Below are 19,649 nucleotides of genomic sequence, written 5' to 3' on the forward strand. Positions count from 1 at the left end.
GCCATTCCAATACATTTAAATGTTTCCCCTTAAACCACTCAAATGTTTCTGTAGCAGTATGCTTGGGGTCATTGTGTCATGTTTTGTCATAGATTGTCATGTCTTGTCCCTGTGCTTTCTCTTCTATTCGTTTCCCCCTGCTGGTCTTATTAGGTTCTTTCCCTCTCTCTATCTCTCTCCCTCTCTCTCTCTCTCTCTCTCTCTCTATCGTTCCGTTCCTGCTCCCAGCTGTTCCTCATTCTCCTAACTACCTCGTTTACTCTTTCACACCTGTCCCCTATTTTGCCCTCTGATTAGAGTCCCTATTTCTCCCTCTGTTTCCGCTTCTGTCCTTGTCGGATCCTTGTTTGCTGTACTGTGTTCTTGTTTCGTCCTGTCGTGTTTTTGCCTTCTTCAGATGCTGCGTGTGAGCAGGTGTCTCTATCAGCTACGGCCTGCGCCAACCCGAAGCGACCTGCAGTCTGTGGTTGCATCTCCTGTTGTTCCCCTCTACTGACTAGAGGATTTCAGTTATTCCTGTTTGGACATTACCTGTGAAAGAATTCAGGATTAATCGTTTTTTGTTAAGACTGGAATAAACTCTGTTTCTGTTAAGTCGCTTTTGGGTCCTCATTCACCTGCATAACAATTGGCCTGCTGGAAGGTGAATCTCCATCCCAGTCTCAAATCTCTGGAAGACTGAAACAGGTTTCCCTCAATAATTTCCCTGTATTTAGCACCATCCATCATTCCTTCAATTCTGACCAGTTTCCCAGTCCCTGCTAATGAAAAACATGATGTTGTTCTCGGGGTGATGAGAGGTGTTGGGTTTGCGCCAGACATAGCGTTTTCCTGGCCAAAAAGCTCAATTTTAGTCTCATCTGACCAGAGTTCCTTCTTCCATATGTTTTGGGAACATGAAATGTGTTTGCTTATTTTTTCTTTAAGCAATTACTTTTTTTCTGGCCACTCTTCCTTAAAGCCCAGCTCTGTGGAGTGTACAGCTTAAAGTGGTCCTATGGACAGATACTCCAATCTCCACTATGAAGCTTTGCAGCTCCTTCAGGGTTATCTTTGGTCTCTTTGTTGCCTCTCTGATTAATGCCCTCCTTGCCTGGTCCGTGAGTTCTGGTGGGCGGCCCTCTCTTGGCAGGTTTGTTGTGGTGCCATATTCTTTCCATTTTTTAATAATGGATTTAATGGTGCTCCGTGGGATGTTCAAAGTTTCAGATATTTTTTTATAACCCAACCCTGATCTGTACTTTTCCACAACTTTGTCTCTGACCTGTTTGGAGAGCTCCCTGGTCTTCATAGTGTCACTTGCTTGGTGATGCCCCTTGATTAGTGGTGTTTTAGACTCCGGGGCCTTTCAGAACAGGTGTATATATACTGAGATCATGTGACAGATCTTGTGACACTTAGATTGCACACAGGTGGACATTACTTAACTAATTATGTGACTTCTGAAGGTAATTGGTTGCACCAGATCTTATTTAGGGGCTTCATAGCTAACGGGATGAATAAATATACACCCACCACTTTTCAGTTTTTACATTTTTATTTTATTTCACTTCACCAATTTGAATTATTTTGTTTATGTCCATTACATTCAATCCAATTAAAAATCTATTTAAATACAGGCTGTAATGCAACAAAATAGGAAAATTCAACAAGGGGGTGAATACTTTTGCAAGGCACTGTATACAAAGAGACTCTGCTGTAATTGCTGCCAACAGTGCTTCAACAAAGTACTGAGTAAAGGGTCTGAAATCTTACGGAAATGTGAAAGTATTCACCCCCCTTGGTGAATTTTCCGATTTTGTTGCATCTAATCTAAAACCTGTGTTTTGCTTTGTCATTATGGGGTATTGTGTGTAGGTTGATGAGCAATTTATAATATTTTATTTTAGCAATTTTAAAATAAAGCTAACGTTTAAAAAAATCAAGGGGGCTGAATATGAAGGCACTCTATGTACTTTGGATGGTGTCCTTATTGATCGTGTCCATGCTTACACATATCTGGGCATCTGGATAGATGAAAATCTGTCAATTAAAAAGCATATTGATGAGTTAGTTAAGAAGCTGCGAGTAAAAATGGGCTTCCTTCTATAGAAATAGGTCCTGCCTCTCTGTCCCGTTCGTTGTAACGATGAGACCAAGGCGCAGTGTGAGATGAATACATTCTTACTTTTAATTCAAACGAAGAACACTTAAACAAACTAACGAAACGAACGTGACGCTATATAAACTGAGTGCGGACACAGGCAACAACACATAGACAAATAACCCACAGATAAACCAAGGAATATGGCTACCTAAATATGGTTCCCAATCAGAGACAAAGATAAACAGCGGCCTCTGATTGAGAACCAATCTAGGCAACAACATATAAACAAAAAACCATAGACATACAAAAAACCCTAGACAATACAAAAAACCCTAGACAATACAAAAACCCTAGACATACAAAAACCCTAGACATACAAAAACCCTAGACATACAAAAACCCTAGACATACAAAAAACCCTAGACATACAAAAAACCCTAGACATACAAAAACCCCTAGACAATACAAAACCAAACACACCACCCTTATCACACCCTGACCAAACCAAATAATATTGAAAACAAAGATAACTACGGTCATGGCGTGACACTCTCGCTACATAATAGAAAGCCGATTATTCAGTTGACGTTCCTATTGGTCCTAGACTATGGCGACAGCATCTATATGAAAGCAGCTGCCACTTCATTAAAGTCAGTAGATGCAGTTTATCATGGAGCACTGCGCTTTATTACAGGCAAGAATTGAAGTACTCATCACTGCATTCTATCCCAGACAGTTGGTTGGCCCTCTTTGATATCACGCAGCTTTTGATACATTGCTATGTTTTGATTTATAAAGCCCTTTTACAAAAAGTCACACTGTACCTAACATCATTACTAAACTTTATACATACGAGTTTCCACACCCGGTCACAGAGATGGCCAACTGTGTCCTTTGGTAAATCAGCTTTTAGTTTTGTTGCACCTTATTTCTGGAACAGCCGTCAAAATGTTCTTACATTTGATGTTTTAGTGCCTCTAGTTTAAATTCAGGAAGCTGATTGAGGACCACATTACTGGTGAATGTGTTTTTTTTATGACGGTGTTTTTCATTCTGCTTTCATTTTGGATTCATATTTTGATGTGTATATTTACTGTAATTTATGTAATTAATCTGTAAAAATGAGCATGGTCTCAGTATGACTCCCGAGAAAATAAAGGTACATTTTTTTTCTTAAATTAAGAAATAAATAATAATTTATTTTGGATATAGGCTACTTTCAAGTAAGGTAAGACCTCATAATATTAAGTAAAATGTCCAGGTTTCAAACAATTAAGGAACAGAACAAATATAGCGATGCTAATGAAAGGGCCAACCGTCTTCTGGTCAATGGAAAGGCTTTCCCAAACACCCTCTCAAATTCAATGTTAACTAGCTACAAATCAGTCTATGCCTACCTGGCAGAATGATATCACGATTATTACTTCAGTCCAGCGGCCATTTGTTTTGCAAACCGGCATCTCATGTGCACTCCAGAAACACCCCTAACCAAACAACAGTACTCGGTGCCTGCACAGTTTAATTAAAAGGGTAACTACACTCGAAAAGTTGAAATGTATTCAACGTTTCTCAAACTCAGACTTATAACATCTGATGTGTGTGTTTTTCTATTTAAAAAAAGTGTGACTTCGAGGGCAAACACCTGAAAGAAAGAAATCAAATCTGAAACCTGGGAATTTTTGACTCAGTTGACAGCCTCATTTAAATAGTAGGCCTACTATTAGCATACTGCCACGGTAAAGCTTGAATTGGCCTGACTGTGAAAAAAACCCATAATGAGATGAATCATTTTTATTTAGTTCAGAGTGTATGTCACTGTTTGTCATGTCATTAATCACACAGGGTCCCGTGTGGGATTTTTGTTTTTGCAAAATTAGAATTTACCCACTTCTCCAGGAACCTCTACACCACTGATTAAGCCCCGAATAGTGTCAATGTGCAGACAGCCAGTGAAGATACACACACACACACACACACACACACACACACACACACACACACACACACACACACACACACACACACACACACACACACACACACACACACACACACACACACACACACACACACACACACACACACACACACACACACACACACACACACACACACACACACACACACACATTTCTGAAGATTTAATGGAGTCAATATACAGTACGTGATCAGAAAGACTCCTTTTAATTATATTTAGGTCACTTCCAATATAACTTCACATACTGCGTCATTGGCCTAGTTAGTCTACTCTGAGTAGCCCTCTTTTTGGAATAGACTTGGGTTAGGTCTTTTTAAGGGATTTGCCTTGCTTATTGCTCTGCCTTGCATTGGCCTAGATGGTGATGATGATATACCCTGAACAACCCAGAAAGCCCGAAGAGGCTGCGCTGATCGAGTCCAGGTGAAACATTTTTTTTTGTACATTTTTCAAGCGGCACAAATAAATTGGGATTGATTGATTAAAACGCCACGCTGCGTGTCGAGGAGGATGTACTCTTCCCTCGTTTTGAGGAGGGCTCGGCCTGAGACGACAGTTTCTTGCGCTCTCCTTTTATATATTTCTTTGCATGCAGTGTTTTCTGTTACTGTAATAAATCACGTTCTATTATTGAACGAGCCCATGTGGTTGAAAAGATGAAAGCAGAGGCGGATGTAGGAGGCTATTTAATTCAGCTGTTTCTCTATTTGGTGGAAGGATTGAGTTGGGGTCTAGCTGCTTCGCATTGTAGTGACTCATAAAGCAGCCAGGTCAATATGAGGTGTCAAGTTCCTTTTCATTGTGGAGAAACTTGTGGTCGGAAATAACACCCCATTAGACCAGTCTACTTCTGCAAACGTTATAGTCCCCTGGTTCACAGCACCATGGTATCGATATTACCCCATTGCCATTATAGCCATAACATATCTTTAACGAGAGAGAGAAGGAAGAGGCGATTTCAAGAGGAGGACAGAACAGATAGAAGGGGAGGGTAGAGCAGGAAACATCACTATGCAGTTACCGGTAGCTGCTTCAAAGACATGAGCTGCTACCGGCTTATTGGAAGAGATTCTCCCTGCCTCGTGCACAGGGGAGCTGCCATCTGCTCATAGTCCAATGGAAAGGGCGAGTTTGGCATGGTGTCCAATCCCTGACCTGACCACATTTCCATCCACAACCATATAAATAATGTGCCCTTCTAACCATTAGGGGGTGCCATTATCCAATACAAAAAAACACGGACTCCATGCATTCATGAGTAAGGTGAATTTGCCACTGGAAAGGTCAGGTTTTGCATTTGTGTGCTTTTTCTTCCTATTGGATAAGGTTAGGTTTTGGCGCAGGTAAGCTGATCCTAGATCTGTACTGTACGGCAACTTCTACCCGGTGGCCAATCATAATACACAGTTTTAATATGTGGAATACAATACAATTCATTCGATTTTTTTAAAAATTTAACCTTTATCCAGACGAGTCAATTAAGAGCAAGTTCTTATTTACAACGGTTGCCTGGCAATATCGTTTTTTAATAGAATAACACCGGCGTAAAATGCGTCATTATTGCTTGTGGGACTGCTTTGTTCACAACGGCCATCTGGACTTGGTTGTTTTACTGCTTGGTTTTAAGAGGTGATAAACTCCAAGGTTAAAAACCTCGAAGAGTCTCTCAGGTGAAAGCTGTTGGATCTAATAAGCCTCGTGGGGAAATATTCATTTTGTTCAAGGTTGGCATTGGTGTCTCATTTAGTCTCAGGACTAAATAACGACCCACAGGAGACATAACACCCACATCTCCAATTATGGAAGCATATATCTGTCAGAAAACCTGTGTTATTGATTTGTCATTACCCAATTAGAGTTTGAACATGAATATGGGCAGCCACATGCTTTCATACCAACTACTATCAACAAGGTCCCCGCTCGGCAGGCTAAACGTACAAGCTCTATACAAATAACATTTGACACCGAGACATTGAGATATCTGAAAATCCCGTGGACACTTGGATAATCCGTGATTCAGTTGTGTAGTCCAGTCTTCCAACATCGTGTCTGCTTAGCTACTAGGAAACACGCGCAACATATATTTATATGTACACTGATAGGTGCAGTGAAACGTGTGGTTTTACAGGGTCGAACATACACTGAGCGTACAAAACATTAGGAACATGACATAGACTCACCATTGACTCTTTCCATGACATAGATTGACCAGGTGAATATAGGTGAAAGCTATTATCCCTTATTGATGTCACTTGTTAAATCCAATTCAATCAGTGTAGATGAGGGGGAGGAGACAGGTTAAAAAACGTATTTTTAAACGAGGAGACAATTGAAACATGGATTGTGTATGTGTACCATTCAAAGGTGAATGGGCAAGACAAAAGATTTAAGTGCCTTTGAATGGGGTCTGGTAGTATGTGCCAGGTGCACCGGTTTGAATGTGTCAAGAACTGCAACGCTGCTGGATTTTTCACACTCAACAGTTTCCCGTGTGTATCAAGAATGGTCCACCACCCAAAGGACATCCAGCCAACTTGACACAACTGTGGGAAGCATTGGAGTCAACATGGGCCAGAATCCCTGTGGAATGCTTTAAACACCTTGCAGAGTAAATTCCCCAATGAATTGAGGCTGTTCTGAGAGCAAAAGGTGATGCAACTCAATATTAGGAAGGTGTTCTTAATGTTTTGTACACTCAGTGTATGTCCTCAAACAGGTAAATCCCAAACTCAAACCCTGAGCCAAGCTGGCCATCTAAAGCCAATAGCAAAGTTGGAACCTCCAGGTTGCCAGATCCAGACTGCATGGGAGCCTGAGGGCGGGTTACCTCACAGCGGGGAAGGTATAGCCACATCTGAGAAGCGCTGTGTGGAAGATGTGTACTTTGTCAGAACATATCTCAGTCATGGAGCCCTGAGCCCCATCTGCTCCACTGGCTTAGAGGACAGGGGTGTGAGAGGGGTGTGTGTGTGCATGTGTGTGTGTGTGTGTGTGTGTGTGTGTGTGTGTGTGTGTGTGTGTGTGTGTGTGTGTGTGTGTGTGTGTGTGTGTGTGTGTGTGTGTGTGTGTGTGTGTGTGTGTGTGTGTGTGTGTGTGTGGAAGAGAGAGGGAGAATGAGAGAGAGGTAGGCAGGGGAGAGAGGGGAAGGAGGAGAGAGAGAGAGAGAGAGAGATGACAGGGAGGAGGGAGAGAGAGAGAAGGCTGGGGGAGCGACAAGAGAAGGAGGAGGGAGAGAGGGGAGAGAGAGGAGAAGGAGGAGGGAGAGAGAGAAAGAGAGAAGGGAGGGGGCAAGGGGGGGGGAGGAGGAGGGAGAGAGAGGAGGAGGAGGGAGAGAGGGGGAGGGAGGAGGGGGAGGGAGAGAGAGAGAAGGGAGGGAGAGAGGGGGAGGGAGGAGGGGGAGGGAGAGAGAGAGAAGGGAGGGAGAGAGGAGGGATTGAGAGGAAAAGGAGGAGGGAGAGAGAGGGGAGGAGGGAGAGAGAGAAGGGGGGAGGGAGAGGAAAAGGAGGAGGGAGGACGGAGGAGGGAGAGAGAGAATGGAGGGAGGAGGGAGGGAGAGAGGGAAGGAGGAAGGAGAGAGAAGGGAAGTGAGAAAGAGATAGGAGGTGGAGGTGGAGGGAGAGAGAGGGAGAGAGGAGAGAGAGAAGGGAGATATGAGTGAGGGAGAGAGAGAGGGAAGGAGGAGTGACAAAGAGGGGAGGGAGGAGGGAGAGAGAGGAGAAGGAGGAGGGAGAGAGAGGAGGAGGGAGAGAGAGGAGAAGGATAAGGGAGAGAAAGAGAAGGGAGGGAGGGAGGAGGAAGAGAGAGAGAGAGAAGGGAGTGAGGGAGGGATAGAGAAGAGGAGGAGAGACAGAGGGGAGGGAGGAGAGAGAGAGAGAGAGAGAGAGAGAGAGAGAGAGAAGGGAGGGAGGGAGGAGTAAACAAGAGGTGCTGTGTTGAATGAAAACAATCTGAAGGGAAATGCGAAATGCGAAAAATGTGATCTAAAATGAGAGGGGTTGAGAAAGGGAGAGAGAGGGAGGAAGATATAGAGGAAGAGATGGAGAGATGCGGTGAGTGAGAAAGGAAGAGAGGGAGGAAGATATGGAGGATGAGATGGAGAGATACGGTGAGCAGGAAGAGGAAGAGAGGGAGGAAGATATGGAGGATGAGATAGAGAGTTACAGTGAGTGAGAAAGGTGGAGGGAGGAAAATATGGAGGAAGAGATGGAGAGATACGATGAGAGGGAAGAGGAATAAATAGAGAACAAGGGAGAAATCAATGACGAGTAAGAAGGAATGAAGGAATGAGAAATAAAATACGAGAAACATAGGTGGAGTAATTATGAACTATTCTTGTGGGGACCAGAAGTCCCCACAAGAATAGCAAACAAACAGAAATATGAAGGTCAAATGATATTGCTAGGGGGTTTAAGGTTAAGGTTAGAATTAGTGTTAGTGTTAGGGTTAGAATTACGTTAAGGGTAAGGAACTAGGGTTAGGTTCAGGGTTAAATTAGATTTTGAATGGAACTGAATTGTGTTCCCCCACAAAGTTAGCTGAACAAGATTGTGTGTATGTGTTCCTGAGATTGTGTATTTAATCAAATGTGTGTGTGTGTGTGTGTATGTGTGAAGCACCAGTAGCTCCTAATTACATTAGGCTGTATGCCGTCAGTTCTGGGCTCTGGCCTAGTTTCACATCTATAAATTTACCAGTCTTGGTGGCCCACTCATTTCAGCCAATCTCTGAAGACCATTACACACACACACACACACACACACACACACACACACACACGCACGCACGCACGCACGCACGCACGCACGCACACACACACACACACACACACGCACACACACACACACACACTACTTCACCAGCAAAGGCGGGGACGGATTGGAGTATGTTCCGTGCCCTTCAAAAGTTGTTATTTTAAAAGTTAAGAGGCGAACACGGATACTGAGTTATGATCTAATTTCAGTAGTTAGCGTGGCTGTGCGAAATGGAATTCCTCTGTTTTCATTTGGGTCTGTTATTAACGGAAGGTAGAGAAATTTACAGCAATGGAATTAATGATCATTTGAAAGTAGTGTAATATAAGTACATTGGTGGTGGATAGTCATTTTCCTCATGGCATGGCATATACATAAGCACGTTTTGCATAGTTATAAAGAAATGGTATTTAACACTGTCTATAGCTCCTATTCTGAATTTCAGAGCTATTGCAGGATTTTAGCCACAACAGAGGCTCTAGCTAAACTCTTAGCTTTAAATGGATTGTTAGCCCAGGGCCGATTTAGCCATTCAATTTCACGTCTGTTTACCTTTTCATCGGTGACAACATACAGATGCCAGGGCTAGGTTCCACTCTGAAAACATGCACCCTTCCTTCCCATATGCCCTTGTTGACTTCCCCTTGTAGATCTGAGATGGATCGGAGAGGTGAGAGCAACAGGATGGATCACCCTATCATCAGGACACTTCCACCAGAACGAACCATTCCACTCAGATTCAGGAGGGTAAAGTCATAATGGTCAGAATGGAACTCACGGCACATTTCTTTAACCCTGTTTCAACAGAGCTTCCCTTTAGAAAATGAGGCTACCCTGATGTATGCTGCAGTAAACAATTTGGAGAAACGTTCTGAGGTTGTCTTGTACTACTTTACTTTTAGCATGATTGTGTGTGTGTGTGTGTGTGTGTGTGTGTGTGTGTGTGTGTGTGTGTGTGTGTGTGTGTGTGTGTGTGTGTGTGTGTGTGTGTTGTGTGTGTGTGTGTGTGTGTGTGTGTGTGTGTGTATGTTGCACAGTGGGTATTTATATAGCAGGGAATAAAACGGACATGGGCAGCTATCCCAGAGTACCATGCGCACAGAGCAGAGCAGTAGAGCTGGGTGTTCTAGGCTACAGCTGGGTCTGCTATCTCTAGATCCAGGGCAGATAAGAAACCCTAATACAAACCGACATACAGAGATGCGAGACACATGCACGTGCGCACACACACACACACACACACACACACACACACACACACACACACACACACACACACACACACACACACACACACACACACACACACACACACACACACACACACACACACACACACACACACACACACACACACACACACACACACACACACGCACACACACGCACACACGCACGCACGCACACACGCACACACGCACACACGCACACACGCACCAGAAAGACCCAGGCAGATGGCTAAAACATCCCTTGTATTATAAAACAGCATCACTCTACACTACAACCACCCATCTTGTGCACATTATTAAATTAAGACCATTCCATTACACCTAGTCCAACAATCCAAATAATCAACACTAAGCACTCACACTAGAGTAGTTTCTCTGTCCATCAACTGGCTTGGTCTGCCAGTTTGGATTGGTCTGCCATGTAACACGCTTCTGTCGATAGCATGAACTGGTCAGTATCTGTAGTTAATCCTTTGTAACGCAGATATTTGGAAAGATATCACGTAGTAGAACTGCATAAGTGTTGCACTCCACTTTCCGGAGGACCGAGTCTTGAAATCAGTGGAATTAGAGTTTGATAGCTAAGGAGATGGAGAAAATCCTGCCATTTGATTGCTAATATGCAGACGGAGTCGAAAAGAGAACACACAGAAGGCTGTTGTATAAAACATCTGTCCCTGGATTGCATCTTCAAACTCAGGGCAATGATGGCATCCGCGACAGAGAGGGAGAAGCATGTTCATGATATCACTGCGACAACTGCCGATTGGTGTAAATTTGCTCTGGTTATCTACTCCAATTTCAGAGCATTCTCATCTGAGTGTGCCAGAGTGGAGAAAAACGTACAAATGTACGAACGCTCAACACCCGTTGAATGTGGCCGGTGTCAGTAAACGTTGGGGGAAAAAATGTAATTCAATTGCTGCCAGCAACACAGTTGCAGTCACCAACGCTCTGGATAAAATGAAAACAGCCTAACCATCTCTACTAGGGCGAGTAACATTGTCAGAGTGAGCTGTTCTCACATTTGTGTCTGGAACTAGCTAGCAAGCTAGCCAATGTTAGCCAGTTAGCTTTGGTGCTTGACTCCTTTTGTGAGGTCAGAATGTTCGGATCAACCTTACCAACCGGCCAGAGCGTCCAGTTTGATGCTTTGAATATACGAACGGACAATCTGACAGCGCTCTGAATTTCCGAACGTCCAGACTCACTCTAGCACTTGAGATTACGAACACACCTGTAATATAAACCAGCCATCAGTCTTGAAATCTTTGGTTGTTTAGTACATGGCCTCACATGTGAATCCTTAAAGAGATGGGTGGAGCTAAAGCTTAAGAGGGTGTGAATGATGCTGAATGGGTGTACACAAAGAAGAGCTCTCCAGTAGTTGTACCAAATGTTCAAGGGCCATTTTCTCAATAGTGAGGTCACAAGTTCATCAACTATCAAAGCAGAATTACTTTCCCATTGTTCCTCAACTGCAGTGTATGATATACTATTTTCTAGCTCTGAGTGTCTACTTTTATCCAATTAAAAAACACAATTTCAAATTTTGCTGCATAAGATCGAATTGAGCCCGGTCACAAATGCTTAGCCAATCCACAGCATCCAGGGGTCATGGTGGCCATTCTGACCTGTTCACATAACCTTGACCTCCCACAGGAACTTCCTGTTTTGACAGGCGGGTCAGAGGTCACGTTCTGTGTTTCTTGTTTGTGCTATTTCAATGGGCTGGCAGTGTGACAGCAGTGACAGTAGTGTGAACAGAGGACACAAGTTCAGGGTCCCCTGTCCTCTCAGAGAACTTGGTCAGTCAGTGTATCATTCCCCTGTGATATCACCATACTGCCCTACCAAGCTCATTTGGTCAAAAGTGAGTTAATGTAACTGCTGCAACATTAAATACATGCGTAATCACGTGGACAAATATCCTGCCTCTATTGTATTGTGTTTTGGAGAAAATGGGGGTCATGTTAGCAGTAACTGCATAAAGTTACTGTGAAACCAAGGTAAATAAAGGCAATTTTTCTAATTTCCACGCTGTAAGCAGTTACTGCCTTTTTGCTTGGTAGGGCAGCATAGTAACCTAATGATCTTCTGTCAACCTATCAACACTTCAGATGGGATGAGCCATTACCATGGCAATGACAGCAATTTCAGCCAAACAAAATCCAGACTTTGGAAAATGTCCTCTGGTCTGATGAAACAAAAATAGAACTGTTTGGCCAAAATGACCATTGTTATGTTTGCGGGAAAAAGGGGGAGGTTTGCAAGCCGAAGAACACCATCCCAACCGTGAAGCACTGGAGTTTGCAGCATTATGTTGTGTGGGTGCTTTGCTACAGGAGGGACTGGTGCACTTCACAAAATAGATGGCCTCATGAGGAATCAAAATTATGTGGATATATTGAAGCAACATCTCAAGACATCAGTCAGGAAGTTGAATCTTGGTCGCAAATGTAAGTCACTCTGGATAAGAGCGTCTGCTAAATGACTTAAATGTAATGTAAATGTAAATTGGTCTTCCAAATGGACAATGACCCCAAGCATACTTCCAAAGTTGTGTCAAAATGGCTTAAGGACAACAAAGTCAAGGTATTGGAGTGGCCATCACAAAGCCCTGACCTTAATCCTATAGAACATTTGTGGGCAGATCTGAAAAAGCGTGTGCGAGCAAGGAGGCCTACAAACCTGACTCAGTTACACCAGCTCTGTCATGAGAAATGGGCCAAAATTCATCCAACTTATTGTGGGAAGCTTGTGGAAGGCTACCCGAAAGGTTTGGCCCCATAATGAAGAAAAAGAGGCGAGAGAGCGAGAGGAGGGAGGGAGGAGAATTTGGAGCGATTGAAAGGGGAAGAAAGAGAAGTTCTGCACTCTGATTCAGGGAAATTGCCTACTTCCCCAGTTGCGACGGCGGGGACAGTCAAATACATCAATCACATCAGTCTCTTTCCAATTTTCCCTTCCTCACTTCCATCCTCATCTGCAGAGCTGTTTTTGTATTAAGGCCGCATTCAATTACTACGAATATGCATCCGTCCATCCACCCACCCATCCTTGCTCATTTAACGAAAGTAATCAAGGGATCAGTAATGACTGGATTGGTGAAAGCAGTGGAACCCTCGCTTTCAGTGATTGAAGCATGTTCGATCTCTTCAAGGAAGGAAAACAGGAAGGATGCATTTGAAAGGATCGGAACAGGGCCTCAAGTTGGAGGAGTGGGGCAGGGGGGGGGTACATAAGACGGACAGAGACAGACAGACCAGGCACACACACAGCAACAAAAAGACTACCAATCAATCAAATGGATTTATAAAGCCCATCTTACATCAGCTGATGTCACGAAAAAGTGCTGTACAGAAACACAGCCCCCCCCAAAAAAACAGCAAGCAATGCAGGTGTAGAAGCACTATATACTGTAGAATGTGGCAGACAAACACACATACGGTCAAATGGACAGAGAGATAGAAAGACTCAGATAAACGGAAAGACACATTGACTGACTGACTGGATAGAAGGATGGATATGGGTCGGCCTCGGAGGTATTGTATGATTAAAGCCTCTTCTTATCCCCTTACTACAGCAACATGGCTAGCAGGGGGACAACCCAGCAGCATGAGATGGTCATGTGTGTGTGTGTGTGTGTGTGTGTGTGTGTGTGTGTGTGTGTGTGTGTGTGTGTGTGTGTGTGTGTGTGTGTGTGTGTGTGTGTGTGTGTGTGTGTGTGTGTGTGTGTGTGTGTGTGTGTGTGTGTGCTTGCTTGCGTGTGTGTGTATGTATACGTGTGTGTGTGTGTGTGTTTGTGTGCGTGTGTACATGCGGGAGCATGAAGCATTGATCAGCTTAAACATCAAAGAGAGTCCAACATGGTCGTCCGTGAGGGAGAGATGGAGCAAGAGAAGAGTGACGCATTGAATATGTTGTGGATGCAGCAGCATCTGAGTTTGAAAAGCAGTGGAGAGTGGAAAGGCAAAGTCCCGACCAGAAATTGATACAGAGGTGAGGGGAGATGGATTCAATGTTTTCTTTTGATAGCCGAGTATATCATTCTGTATCAGACCTGGGTCAAATACACATCCATGAGATCAAACACTTTTATATACTTTAGGTATGCTTGATTGAGTATGGTCAGCATTCAAAGGGGACATCGTTTGGGGCTCCGGGCAGCCGAGCGGAAATGGAGGAAAACTCGCCTCCCTGCGGGTCCTCTCTACATTTTCCTCCTCTGTCTCTGCTGCTAAAGCCACTTTCTACCACTCTAAATTCCAAGCATCTGCCTCTAACCCTAGGAAGCTCTTTGCCACCTTCTCCTCCCTCCTGAATCCTCCCCCCCTCCTCCCTCTCTGCAGATGACTTCGTCAACCATTTTGAAAAGAAGGTCGACGACATCCGATCCTCGTTTGCTAAGTCAAACGACACCGCTGGTTCTGCTCACACTGCCCTACCCTGTGCTCTGACCTCTTTCTCCCCTCTCTCTCCAGATGAAATCTCGCGTCTTGTGACGGCCGGCCGCCCAACAACCTGCCCGCTTGACCTTATCCCCTCCTCTCTTCTCCAGACCATTTCCGGAGACCTTCTCCCTTACCTCACCTCACTCATCAACTCATCCCTGACCGCTGGCTACGTCCCTTCCGTCTTCAAGAGAGCGAGAGTTGCACCCCTTCTGAAAAAACCTACACTCGATCCCTCCGATGTCAACAATTACAGACCAGTATCCCTTCTTTCTTTTCTCTCCAAAACTCTTGAACGTGCCGTCCTTGGCCAGCTCTCCCGCTATCTCTCTCTGAATGACCTTCTTGATCCAAATCAGTCAGGTTTCAAGACTAGTCATTCAACTGAGACTGCTCTCCTCTGTATCACGGAGGCGCTCCGCACTGCTAAAGCTAACTCTCTCTCCTCTGCTCTCATCCTTCTAGATCTATCGGCTGCCTTCGATACTGTGAACCATCAGATCCTCCTCTCCACCCTCTCCGAGTTGGGCATCTCCGGCGCGGCCCACGCTTGGATTGCGTCCTACCTGACAGGTCGCTCCTACCAGGTGGCATGGCGAGAATCTGTCTCCTCACCACGCGCTCTCACCACTGGTTTCCCCCAGGGCTCTGTTCTAGGCCCTCTCCTATTCTCGCTATACACCAAGTCACTTGGCTCTGTCATAACCTCACATGGTCTCTCCTATCATTGCTATGCAGACGACACACAATTAATCTTCTCCTTTCCCCCTTCTGATGACCAGGTGGCGAATCGCATCTCTGCATGTCTGGCAGACATATCAGTGTGGATGACGGATCACCACCTCAAGCTGAACCTCGGCAAGACGGAGCTGCTCTTCCTCCCAGGGAAGGACTGCCCGTTCCATGATCTCGCCATCACGGTTGACAACTCCATTGTGTCCTCCTCCCAGAGCGCTAAGAACCTTGGCGTGATCCTGGACAACACCCTGTCGTTCTCAACCAACATCAAGGCGGTGGCCCGTTCCTGTAGGTTCATGCTCTACAACATCCGCAGAGTACGACCCTGCCTCACACAGGAAGCGGCGCAGGTCCTAATCAAGGCACTTGTCATCTCCCGTCTGGATTACTGCAACTCGCTGTTGGCTGGGCTCCCTGCCTGTGCCATTAAACCCCTTCAACTCATCCAGAACGCCGCAGCCCGTCTGGTGTTCAACCTTCCCAAGTTCTCTCACGTCACCCCGCTCCTCCGTTCTCTCCACTGGCTTCCAGTTGAAGCTCGCATCCGCTACAAGACCATGGTGCTTGCCTACGGAGCTGTGAGGGGAACGGCACCTCAGTACCTCCAGGCTCTGATCAGGCCCTACACCCAAACAAGGGCACTGCGTTCATCCACCTCTGGCCTGCTCGCCTCCCTACCACTGAGGAAGTACAGCTCCCGCTCAGCCCAGTCAAAACTGTTCGCTGCTCTGGCCCCCAATGGTGGAACAAACTCCCTCACGACGCCAGGACAGCGGAGTCAATCACCACCTTCCGGAGACACCTGAAACCCCACCTCTTTAAGGAATACCTAGGATAGGATAAGTATCCCTCTCACCCCCCCTTAAGATTTAGATGCACTATTGTAAAGTGACTGTTCCACTCGATGTCATAAGGTGAATGCACCAATTTGTAAGTCGCTCTGGATAAGAGCGTCTGCTAAATGACTTAAATGTAAATGTAAATGTTTGCACATTTGGGAATTGGTACCATTGTACCGGGCAAGCTAAATCAAGGTCAGTTGTCCTGAAGTATTTTAAATAATTGGTACTTGACCCGGGTCTTACGTCCCCGGACACCAACCGACTCAATATTTGCACACACACACACACACACACACACACACACACACACACACACACACACACACACACACACACACACACACACACACACACACACACACACACACACACACACACACACACACACACACACACACACACACACACATTTGTGGCCCAAAATTTACAAAATTATAGTTGGAACTCCACAGCAAAAATACGTGATTCTTGCTGCTAGGCCACCAGTTACAGTGCTTTTAGCTTGCAGTTTGCATGATCCCCGGGACCACCCATACGTAGAATGTATGCACACATGACTGTAAGTCGCTTTGGATAAAAGCGTCTGCTAAATGGCATATATTATTATTATTATTATGTGCCTTTATACACATGTGCCTTTATACACAAACACAGACACACACATACACATACACACACACACAAACACACACACACTACCATATGCTGCGTCAGACCACGTACACATCCCAGCCGTGCAACCTTGCACCACACACATATACAGTAGGAGGGCCACATCAAACTGACAAAATATGAAGCCGTCATGAAGTTGGATATAAGCCGGCACTGAAGCATTCATTTGATTATTACTTCAACTTTCAGACCAGGGCACTTCCTGGAGTGCTGGTCTTGGATCAGATCATTGCCTTTCAGATCGTGATGAATTAAATGAATGGGAGAGATAGGACCTGATCCCAGATCATCCCTCCTACTCTGAGACGATTTATGAATACAGACCTTGATCTTTTCATTTGAGGCTTGATTGAAAACTTCTGATGACACAGACTAAAATTTCAAGAGAACCTCAGAATACCCAGGAACCCAACCCTCAGGTGGCAGCTTAGCACAGGGGATTGATTTTCCTTGAACACTGGCATCACAACCCTTCCTTACAAGGGACAGGGAAACAGGCCCGAGAGGTTAGGACTGAAAGCAGAGCCGCTCCTTGAAAGCAGCCCGGATCATCCATTTTGAATACTCTGCCTTTTCTCTCCTGGTATGGAGGATGACCAAAGCAAAAAAAGCTCCAATAATCAGAAAATGTTGACACTGGACTGTGTTTTAACTCTATTGATTTGCATTTGAAACGGTGTTCCTATGATCTTCCATCAAGACATTCATTTCATTCATTTATTCATCCATTTATTCAACGCAGGGACTTACATTGGCTGCTCATTCTTCAGGAGCCAAGGTCTCGATAGAAAGAGGTTTCCTGTCAAAGAAACATATAAAATTATAGGCTTAGTAATGTAAAGGGAATAACCAATGTAACAGGTAAACGCCGTGCCAAATCGCCAAGTAAATAACACACACAACGCAAGCACGCACGCACACACACACACACACACACACACACACACACACACACACACACACACACACACACACACACACACACACACACACACACACACACACACACACACACACACACACACACACACACACACACACACACACACACACACACACACACACACACACACACACACACAAATTCTTAGCCAGCATTGAGTTATATAATCTGATCGTAGACCAGTCCTTAAGGCCTTCCCACACTGTATGTTGGATTCAGTCTTTTGCGATTATTACATGTCAGTCACACTGTGCGATGTTACCACATCACAATCTCGATATCAATCTGGCCAAATTTGAACGATTCGCTTTCAGCTCTGCCGTCACATTCTGTGAATGGCTTGCGAGGCTACGTCAGCCGACATTGGCTAGGTCAACTGCAGCGGTGTATTTGACATGCCAGCACCAGCAACTGCAAGCCTCCCAAGTGAGTTCGGAAAAACTGAAAGTATGCATCTTAGAAATAGTTTTGACACAGAGACTTCGTATGTCCAAACCCCCGATTCAAACAGGCTTCCCAAAAATAACGTGGTAGAAAGCCTATTTTGATCGGCGATCTCGTGCCTTTAAACCAGACTTTTAGGGAAATCGTTCTTCTTGCAGAGTATGTGAATATTTAGATCAAACTATTATATTCATCTGATTATTCACAATAATCATATTACCGCGTGCATAGTCAGTGCCGGCTGTGTTCCTATTGGTCAGTAACCGGGATGGGCTCGCAGCACCAGCCACACTACACGATAAAGCCTAAATCTGACACTATCTGAACCTTGTCTGAGCCTATGAACACACATAGTGGTACTTCATCGGCAGACCTAGACCGATATGTCCGTCAACCATTTACGTCGGAAGAATTTGCCCAAAACGTGGATATTTTGTCTGGGACGGGCAAAATCGTGGCGTAAGACTGCTAAAATCATCTGTGCGGGCCTTTAGGGGCATCTTCTGCCCAGGAGGACCAAGCCAACAAGCCAAAGTAGCGGCATGCGATGCGGTTCCACCTTGTACTGTACGGAACTGTGCTTCCCTGGTCTACTACTCATCTTTTTCCCTCTGTGCACCTGACAGCATAGAGGACAAAGGCACCGACTCGCTTCACAACATTTCAATAACGTTCCCATCCTCATCCATATTAAAAGCCGTTGCGTAACAACTTTTTTGTTTGTTAGGGGTTGTCAAAGCATTGGGTTATGGTTTTTGCTGGCTCAGATTCCTCTCAAGACCCAAATGACAACAGCAGCAGGGTGCTTCCACACCTGGGCTTGACCGGGACTTTGGGTGTACTGTGTGTTCCCATACATTATGCAAGAGTGTGTGTGTGTGTGTGTGTGTGTGTGTGTGTGTGTGTGTGTGTGTGTGTGTGTGTGTGTGTGTGTGTGTGTGTGTGTGTGTGTGTGTGTGTGTGTGTGTGTGTGTGTGTGTGTGTGTGTGTGTGTGTGTGTGTGGCCATGCACAAAGGCTATGCCACAGCGGATAGAAGTGGAGGTAAGGGCACTGCAGCCTTATTTAGTGTGTGTTTGTGTGTGTATGTGCATGCGTGGGTGTGAGACTCTGACCACCATACACTGCTCACTGACCCTGAACTGACAAGTGTGTATTCATGTCAAACGCCATCATCCATAGAGAGAGAAAGAATCTCCTGGGCCAAGGGGATAACAAAGACCTCTATGGTATATTTATGACACTTTTCACTTTTTACAGGCAGAGCTTGGTGATTTGTGGCCCCCTTTCTCCATCCTCGTACAAATTATAGGATTTCTACTTCCAGTCCTTCCACAGTGACAGCAAATGTCCATGGTTTGAGCCTCTTGCCCTCTTCCCCACATCCACTTCGGCATGTGCCTTTTGAAAATCAAGAGAAACAGGTTGAGTTCTTCAAACTGCATAGAACATCACTTTCTTCAAAACTCGGAAGCTTTGTTCCTCCTTCCTCACTCTCACCTCACTTATACAA

General features: G+C 45.0%; 1 pseudogene; it reads right to left on the reverse strand.

Moving 5' to 3' along the window:
- The window catches only part of LOC124003585, a 73,473-nt pseudogene extending 55,922 nt beyond the window's left edge, over positions 1–17,551 (reverse strand).
- Positions 17,552–19,649: the final 2,098 nt, after the last annotated feature.

Source organism: Oncorhynchus gorbuscha, linkage group LG18 (genome assembly GCF_021184085.1).
Source record: "Oncorhynchus gorbuscha isolate QuinsamMale2020 ecotype Even-year linkage group LG18, OgorEven_v1.0, whole genome shotgun sequence".
Taxonomy (NCBI): domain Eukaryota; kingdom Metazoa; phylum Chordata; class Actinopteri; order Salmoniformes; family Salmonidae; genus Oncorhynchus; species Oncorhynchus gorbuscha.